The sequence below is a fragment of the Nothobranchius furzeri genome, chromosome 14 (assembly GCF_043380555.1).
Source record: "Nothobranchius furzeri strain GRZ-AD chromosome 14, NfurGRZ-RIMD1, whole genome shotgun sequence".
Taxonomy (NCBI): Eukaryota; Metazoa; Chordata; class Actinopteri; order Cyprinodontiformes; family Nothobranchiidae; genus Nothobranchius; species Nothobranchius furzeri.
In genome coordinates this window covers 16,430,120-16,439,258 of record NC_091754.1, presented here as the reverse complement: position 1 = coordinate 16,439,258, position 9,139 = coordinate 16,430,120, and the positions used below count along the sequence as shown (strand labels likewise).

At 40.6% G+C, this 9,139-nt stretch overlaps 3 long non-coding RNA genes across 3 annotated transcripts; 1 reads left to right on the top strand and 2 right to left on the bottom strand.

The window, feature by feature from the left end:
- Positions 1 to 501: 501 nt before the first annotated feature.
- LOC129164965 (uncharacterized) lies at positions 502 to 4,332 on the bottom strand. The gene is made up of 4 exons (XR_008564440.2): positions 3,481 to 4,332; positions 2,265 to 2,431; positions 1,754 to 1,914; positions 502 to 609 (listed from the first exon to the last, which is right to left on the bottom strand). It is a non-coding gene; the product is annotated as an uncharacterized lncRNA (long non-coding RNA).
- Positions 1,834 to 3,473, top strand: LOC139062748 (uncharacterized). Its single transcript, XR_011516298.1, has 3 exons — positions 1,834 to 1,922; positions 2,702 to 2,814; positions 3,231 to 3,473. It is a non-coding gene; the product is annotated as an uncharacterized lncRNA (long non-coding RNA).
- A 1,261-nt stretch (positions 4,333 to 5,593) lies between the features above and the next one.
- Positions 5,594 to 7,480, bottom strand: LOC139062620 (uncharacterized). The gene is made up of 2 exons (XR_011516181.1): positions 6,948 to 7,480; positions 5,594 to 6,852 (listed from the first exon to the last, which is right to left on the bottom strand). It is a non-coding gene; the product is annotated as an uncharacterized lncRNA (long non-coding RNA).
- Positions 7,481 to 9,139: the final 1,659 nt, after the last annotated feature.

Sequence of the window (9,139 nt, the reverse complement as noted above, 5' to 3'; positions counted from 1 at the left end):
TTAACTCAATTGTTCACAAAAAATTGAAAAAAAGTGAATAAAAGTCACTATAATGGACAAAGATGTTCCTGTACACTTTAATGATGGCATTATGTGCGGAAACCTTTTTAATTTCGTGATCACATATGATATTGGACCACACACACACACACACACACACACACACACAGGTGTTTGAGCAGTTACTACGCAGACATATTTTTGTTTGCTTGTTTTTACCCTGATTGCTGAAGTCGCAGTGACTGGTTCGTATGAAGGACAAAAAAATTCAAAAAATACAATATTTGAGTGTTGGGGCGTGGAAGCAGCACAGCTGAGGCTCTGTTTGCTTCATAATGGAGACAGACAGGGCCATGCAACACACACACACACACACACACACACACACACACACACACACACACACACACACACACACACACACACACACACACACACACACACACACAGTCAAATCACAAGGACAAAACGTACTTTAATCAGAGCTGTGAGTATCCATTATGTTATAAAAGCGGGAAAATGATTGATGCACATTTGAATTAAAGTTCAATTGAAGGACGCAGCTCCCAGTTATGGCAGCTATTCATCAATTAGATCCTGAAACTCCCCCTGCAAAAAGAAAAAAAACATGCTTCTTTATGTTTACATTGCTTTCTTTGTGAATAAAACAAAACTTAGTGGCTAGAGACTTTCTGTGACTTTGGTTTGTACCCTGTATTAAACATACGATGCATGTTATTTTGTGTGAATTTAAAGGTTTTAGTAATGCTCCTAATAAAACTTTTCATTTATAATTACATACAATAAGTGATTTTGCAATCATACATTATGAGCTATCAATATTTCACTGTTAAAAATAGACTAAACTGGACTTAAATATCAACACATTCTCACTCCCAGCACGTCACAAACAAACGCTTGGTCAGCCACCCTCCACGTCACACCCCTGACGCCAAAAGTGCCCTTTTTCGTTACTTATGTGCGAAAAGGGGTTTTTCCCTTTTGTAACTGCAGATCCCAATGCAGCGAACCAGCTCATTTAACCGCACCTAAACCTTAACGTTTCACTATTTATAACCTTCCCCTCACCCTCATCCTAACCTTAACCCTCTTGCTACCTAAAACGTTACTCTCACTGTGATCAAGCGTTTGTTTCCCATGCATTCTGTCTCTGACAGTCAGAATCTGACTGTGAATTTCCATATTTGCCGCCCAAGGGGAACGTTAGAACATACCATCTGGCGAGGGGGAGGTTACAAATACCCTCTACTTTTAGTTGAAACCTTCCCCTCGCATTGGCTCGGTCCAAACTCGACCAATGACGAGGCGGCTCCCGCCGTTCACTTCATAGAGCCGGCTTTTAGAGCGATCGAGACATCACTAATGTGTTCGCTAGCAAGATGGTTAAGGTTAGGATAGGGGTGAGGGGAAGGTTAAATAAGAGGATAAGGTTAAGGTGAGGTACAATGAGCTTGTTTGGTGCCGTGGCTGTGGACGTCCCATCGCGTCAGTGTAACGCTGCATTGGGATCTGCAGTCAAATAAGGGAAAAATCCCTTTTCGCACATAAGTACCGAAAAAGGGCACTTTTGGCGTCATGGGTCTGACGCGGAGGGTGGCTGACCAAGCGTTTGTTTTTGACGTGCTGGGAGTGTGTCACACCCTGTCCTGTCTCCCCATTTGGTTCAGCCTGCGTCTCTGTTGATTGCTCCCACCTGCCTCTCGTTTCCCAATCACCCAAGCTCCCAGCCCACCTGTATTTAAACCCCTCCAGTTCTGTGTCTCTTGTTGCCTCATTGTTTCCGTGTCCTGCGTGTGTGAATCATTAAAACCAATTAAGTGGTCCAGTTTGTCCGCCTGCCTGCTTCCTCCCCAGCATTTGGATCCTCACCTCCGCTCCACTCACCAGCGCATCCTGACAGAGTGAGAATGTGTTTTAAATATCCACTTATAAGGATGACATTTGTGTTCTTTTTACTGTTTAGGAAGAACATGCAACACAGAATCATTTAAGTCACAAATAACTCAAAATGCATGTTTTGGAGTACATTGAGAAAGCCCATGCATGCCCATGGAAAACATATCAACTCCATGCAGAAAGGCCGGGATTCAAACCTGCGATCCTCTCATTGTGAGGCACTGTGAGCCAGTTAACTTCCTTCCTGTCTGCTGATTATTTCTTTTTTCTTCGCTCTTTTTTCAGCAAGAGTTAATCTGTTAAAAAAACAGTTAGGACCAAGATTCCTTGACATTTCGAAGCTTTACCTATGCCAGTTTGATATTGTTTCTGAAGGAGATAATCCGTGACACAGAGCTTTGATCAGGAACTTGTTTATGAAGCTGGAGTCGAAGGCCTTAATCTGCCAGGAAGACATCAGATGGTGTCATCCCCGGGTGGCGTCGAGTGCATGGGAAAGTGTCTGGTCGTGACTCTGTGTGCACAAGAGAGGATTACCTAACATCCAAACAAAAGGGAAACAAAGTAGAGAAACAGCAACTGCAAAGATAGAATAACAACTATGAATATGTTTTGACAAAGACAGTCATCAACTATTTCATTGGAAACATAAAATCAAAAGTAAGTATCTAAATGTTTTTGATCTTTCCGAACTGAACTGAACAAATAGGTTGAGCTGATAACTTCATTCGGAAGTCAGCATTTGCTCTGCCTTTTACAATCATTTCTCATATCCATCCATCAGTGTATCCATTCATTTTCATCCACACATCTGGAGTCGGGACGTGGGGGCAGCAGCCTAAGCAGAAAGGCCCAGACTTCTCTCTCCCAAACCAGCTCCTTCGGGGGAATCCTAAGGTATTTCCTGGCCAGCTGAGAGACATTGGCCCTCCAGTGTGTCCTGGGTCTTCCTTTGGGTCTCCTCCCATTTGGACGTGCCCAGAAAACCTCACCAGGGAGGCGTCCAGGAGACGTCATTTGGAATCCTAGGATACCTAAGGAAGATCCCGCCTTTCTGGCCTCTGATTGGATAGAAAGGCTCTACTACGATTGGCTATTTCATTTAGCAGCAAACTGGTTGTCCTCGCTAAGTGCAGACTGTCCCTCTGCCACTAGCAGAAAGCTGTTTTGGGGAGTTTTGTAAAGAAAATGTGAACTTAGCGTTATAATAACCATTCAGACCTGATTTGCTAAATATTTAATGTTTTTTGTTTCATAAAAAAAGTGAAAAATGTAAAATGTGAATTTATAATCTTGTTGCATTTATCAAACAGTTGGACTTACTTTACATCTCTTGGCTCTCAAGCATTACAGTTGTGATGACCACATCCATGTCCACACAACGGTGAACGTTAAGTACACTCTTGCACTTTTATGATTGCAGTTTGTATGTTTATATTTCTTTGGATTTATTGTTTAGATGGCTTAAATGCATTAGTTCTAATTGTAAGTGCGCACATTTAGTTAACTGCTGTATTTTATGCCTTCCATTTGTTCAATTTAAGTTAATTTGTTTTCTCTTACCGGTGCTGAGGTTCTCCACTTCCTGCTTCTTGAGATGGGACAGGCAAACAGGGTTCTTCTTCTTCTTCATTTCCGGTTAAATGGCGGGTGGCAACCAACTTAAGGTGCATTACCGCCACCTACTGTGCAGGAGTGCGAAGCAAACAGGGTTGAAGGGGTTCTGTCAGCTAAATACAGGAGGAGCTAATGGGACCAAACCAATCGCTCCCTGAAGAGGGGACTGAAGAATTTCCTTTAGTTTATTATTTTGTCATTTGTTAATTAATTTAAGTTTGAAGTTAAATAGTTAGGTTTATGGGTTAGGATGTTTAGGTTTATTAACAATCTGACTATACTGATTTGTGGTTTTGGTTTTAGTTAGTAAATGTTTGTCTAGTAATCCCTATTGTTCATATGGTCTGATCAGCCAGCGTGTATATATACCCTTGTGTGTCTTTGTTTGTTAGGTCGGTTATGGTTTCAGTCAGTCTGTATGTTAAGTTAGAAGTTTACTGAGTTTCAGTTTGTTTGTTTGTTTGTTTGACCTCTTTTATGAGCTCGAGCTGTTTTTGTGAGGACATTTTAAAACAAAAAGGAAATTAAAGAGTCTATTTTTGTAAATTGCCTGTGTTCCTCCACTGATTTGGCTTGATCCCTCACACAGTACATAGGATAGACATATGTGCCTTACCTGGGTATGGAACTTAATAAAACTGCGCTTATCTGCCCAGCTGTGTGCATCAGGTCTGTTTCTTTTCTAAAATAATGAAACTTGGTGAAAAATTGGTCTAAATCTTAATCAGCTTTAACTTAATTTATGATAAAATGATATGCATTTAATCTGATGAGAGATGTGCTTTAACTTGTAAATGGCCTTAACTTATTATAGTGAAGACATAGGAAAGCCTAATAATTAGGTAATGAGATACAGTGGTGTGAAAATCTATTTGCACCCTTCCTGATTTTTTATTGTTTTGCATGTTTTTCTCACAAAATGTTTCTGATCATCAAGCAAATTTAACCATTAGTCAAAGATAACACAAGTAAACACAAAATGCAGTTTTTAAATGTTTTTTATTTAGGGAAAAAAATATCCAAACCTACATTGCCCTGTGTGGAAAAAAGTAATTGCCCCCTTGTTAAAAAAATAACCCAACTGTGGAGTATCACACCTGCATGCAGTTTCTGTAGCCATGCCCATGCCTGATTACTGCCACACCTGTTTCAGTGAAAAATCACTTAAATATGAGCTGCCTGACACAAAGAAGTAGACCAAAAGCGCCTCAAAAGCGAGACATCATGCCAAGATCCAAAGAAATTCAAGAACAAATGAGAACAAAAGTAATTGAGATCTATCAGTCTGGTAAAGGTTATAAAGCCATTTCTAAAGCTTTGGGACTCCAGCGAACCACAGTGAGAGCCATTATCCACAAATGGCAACAACATGGAACAGTGGTGAACCTTCCCAGGAGTGGGCGGCCGACCAAAATTACCCCAGGAGCGCAGAGACAACTCATCCGAGAGGTCACAAAAGACCCCTGGACAACTTCTAAAGAACTGCAGGCCTCACTCGCCTCAATTAAGGTCAGTGTTCACGACTCCACCATAAGAAAGAGACTGGGCAAAAACAGCCTACATGGCAGATTTCCAAGACGCAAACCACTGTTAAGCATAAACCACATTAGGGCTCATCTTAGTTTTGCTACGAAACATATCAAAGATTGCCAAGACTTTTGGGAAAACGCCTTGCGGACTGATGAGACAAAAGTTGAACTTTTTGGAAGGCAAATGTCCCGTTCCATCTGGCATAAAAGTAACACAGTATTTCAAAGAACATCAAACCAACAGTAGAATATGGTGGTGGTAGTGTGATGGTCTGGGGTTGTTTTGCTGCTTCAGGAACTGGAAGGCTTGCTGTGGTAAATTCAGTTGCGGGTGGTGCGTTCCACCCCTGGGCCTTCAGTGATTTCCTATTCAGTCCAATCTAAATTAACACACCTTAAAATACCATCAATAGGACATGTAACCGGATTACAGGATACAATAAGATAATTAAAAGAAAACATAAACAAATGGGCCAATAATTAGGTTCGGGGAGAATTGGAGGTTGTTTAAGAATGACTGGAGTCACGGGTATAGCATGAAACGGTTTATATACTAAATTTTAATAATAATGGGAAATATAACACATAAAGATAACACACAAAACAGATGAAAACAATCGACAATAGTAAAATGCTCGGTATGAGATTTGATCATATGAGTCACAAGTCAGCCGGCGTCAAGTCAAATCCCCACGCTTGGGGTGAAAGTCAGAGTCCGGTGGTGCGATTTTTTCCTACCGCACCGTTGAGATTGTTCACAGAAGAGAGCAGTCTGCTCTTCAGTTACTTGAGATGTCCTGGTTCGTTCAGTGGTTAAGGCTCGCCATCTCCCTCGTCAGGAAGAAATCCAGTTCTCGTTCCAAGTGAGTGATCATAGGAGTCGGGATCAAACCCAAGGAAAAAAAAAAAACCCAGCCTGTAAACAACAGGACTGTTAGCGAGTTGGCATCGACCCTTCTCGTCACATCACAGCATAAAGTCTTACAGACTTAAACAAATGCTTCACTCTATTGGCATAGCCAATCATGTTTGGGTTCACAGTTCAACTAACATAACATCAATTTGATTGTCTATTAAAATAATTCTCAGTAGCTCTGGAAATATAATTACATATGACAACAATTGTTCAGCTCAATAGGCTCAGTTAGATTCTATTACTCTACACTATTCAACAAGAAATACATTCATGACAACAAGGATACATTTAGTTGTGTTTCTATACAGCATTGTGACACCTTGTATATCTGTAACACAATAAATAAATAAATAAATAAATAAATAAATAAATAAATAAAATGTTCTATAACAAAATTCAACAAAATATAAATTCTGGTCCTTTGGTCCACCTTTGTAAAATAATTCCTCCCTAATCAGTTAGCTTTTATTTATTTTTATTTATCTATTTTTTTTATTATTAAATGTTTGGTTAAGGGACGCATTGCTAATTCTATGGCGTTAGCTATAACGCCCCTGAGGACCTTGTACATCTAGGCCGTACCACCATTAACTGGCGGTTTGAGCCGTTAACTCCTGGGAATCCCATATGCCCTACCGCCGTTAACTGGCGGTTTGAGCCGTTAACTCCTATATGCCCTACCACCGTTAACTGGTAGTTTGAGATGTTAACTCCTGGGATCTAACGTCTAGCAGCCCACTGCTGTCACCTCGGTTGCTGTAATTAGCTTTTTGAATTTAATAATTTACTGAATTTAATCTCATTCACTCACCAACGCGCTCCAACGGTTCCCTCCTACAGAGGATTGGTTCACTCTGTCGTCTCCACACAAATCTATAAGAATGGAATTAATTTGATAAGCTATTTAAGTTTCCTTTTTTTTTTTAAGTTGCATCGTTAGCTTTTTCTCTTCTTTTTTCTTTACTCACCGCGTTGGTTCCAAGTTCCTAGCTCTTATTAGAAGGAGTCAAGTCCGCCTCTCCCTCTATCTATGCGGCACCCAAATCAGGGTTCTTCACGGCCTCGACCGTTGTTTTTTTTTTCTCTCTCTCTCTCTCTCTAACCGCTCAGTCTTTGCTTTCTGTATCTGCGTGCTGCACAGCCGTTTGTCTCTCCTCTCGCTCAGCTGCGTCGCACGGTTTTATTTCGCGGAGGCGGGACTTATTTCTCTCAGCCAATGAAATTTCAGATTCCCACCTGGACCAATAGTATACAGCTTTCCTATTCTGTTTCTGTTAGTGATGTTCAAGATTCTTGTTTTAACCGATGTTTAATATTAAACTCGTTATTTTAGTAATTCACCCTTCCAATAATTCATTATGAAATTATCTATTAGTTAATTAGATATCTATTAATTAGTATTGTTAATTTCCTTAATTTATATTTTATATTTTATCTAAATTGAGGATGGATCATATTAGTAAGCCAATTAGTTAATACCTCATTAAGGTTCTAGCTTCTGGGTTACAGACATCACAGCTGGAGAAACCTCTCTCTCTCTCTCTCACACGCACACACACACACACACACCAGTGGCTGGGCAAGACGTCATTTCCGGAGCCTTTAAAATCAAACTCGCATTCCCAATTGAGAGTAGGAAGCTAAGACCACGGATACTGTCAAATCTCAAAAATGAAAGACGGGTTTAAGAGATGAGACAATAAAATAAATAAGTAAAGCAAACACATTATTTGCATTTGTTTTGGAGAAAATTGCACCGCGAAACAATTGAACATGTTGGCGCAGCTGCACACACCACGTTATACACAATATAAATTGCATAGAAACAGAACACAGAATAATTTCATTTTGCCATTTTATTTCGTTACCATTTATTATTAACAAAATGAAATGACAAAACATTAAAAAATACTTTCTACTCACCAACATAAATGTCCAGCATGGATCTCCTCCTCTCCTGCTCATTTGAAAATAAAATCCATCCTTCTTTCTTTCCTCAGGAAAACCTCAATGGCTCTGTACAGTTTATCTGTGTGCTTCAGGTCCATGAGTAGGTCCTTTTCTATGGACATGGAGGCTAATGCTGAAAGCCGTGTCTGCCCGGTCGTGTTTCTGGCGTACGTTTTAACGCACTTTAATGCTACCAAATCCATCTGATGCGAGCAACGGGCATTCCCAGCAGAATAACCTGCAGCGGTTCTCTGAAGCTGTTAGCCATGGGTACCGTTCATAGTTGCTTGCCTGAAAATGACGAACAAATCCTTTCCCCTGCTGGGACAAGCCAGCTAGCATTGGAGTCGGACGACCTGTTCTCACAAGATCCATTTTTTCTTGAAAGGTCCGTCTGGAAAATGGTGTGGCAAGTAAATCTGCAACCAAGTCCGTCCCTTCTCCTCTTTCAGCCATCATGTGTTCAAAAATACACCGATAGCTGCCTATAGATACAAATCTCTGTGTTTAGTTTTGATATTTTGCTTAATGCTGCTAGAAAAGTTCTAACTTACTGCTTATCCAATCACAGGATGCGTTCATGTCAACTTTTGCATGAGGCCAGCTAGCTGGCCCGGGCCAAGCTGACTCGTGAGCTGATTGGCTATCGCAACTGGATCGTCTCTGTTCACTTACAGCGGACAGCGGGCTTCTCGATTGATTCTGAAGGCCTAGGGCAGACTTAATCTGCCTGAAAACACAAGCTAGCTTAAATCTGATTGGATAACACCCAGCCTTGGTATTTTAACACTGGAAGCAGCACAGCCAAGTGGGTATAATAGGATATAAAGAAAATAGACCAATGAACATTTTTTTTAATTTAAAAATAATTACCAAAAGAAAAAAAAATACATTTACGCTTTTGAGTACGTTTAGGCCAGCAGAGAAGGCTTTGCTGGCCCTGACTGCCCACCACTGGATAAATGGAACCATGACTTCTACTGTCTACCAAAACATCCTTAAGGAGAATGTCCGGCCATCTGTTCGTCAACTAAAGCTGAAGCGATCTTGGTTGCTGCAGCTGGACAATGACCCAAAACACACCAGCAAGTCCACCTCTGAATGGCTGAAGAACAACAAAATGAAGACTTTGGAGTGGCCTAGTCAAAGTCCTGACCAGAATCCTATTGAGATGCTCTGGCATGAACTTAAAAAGGTGATTAATGCTAGA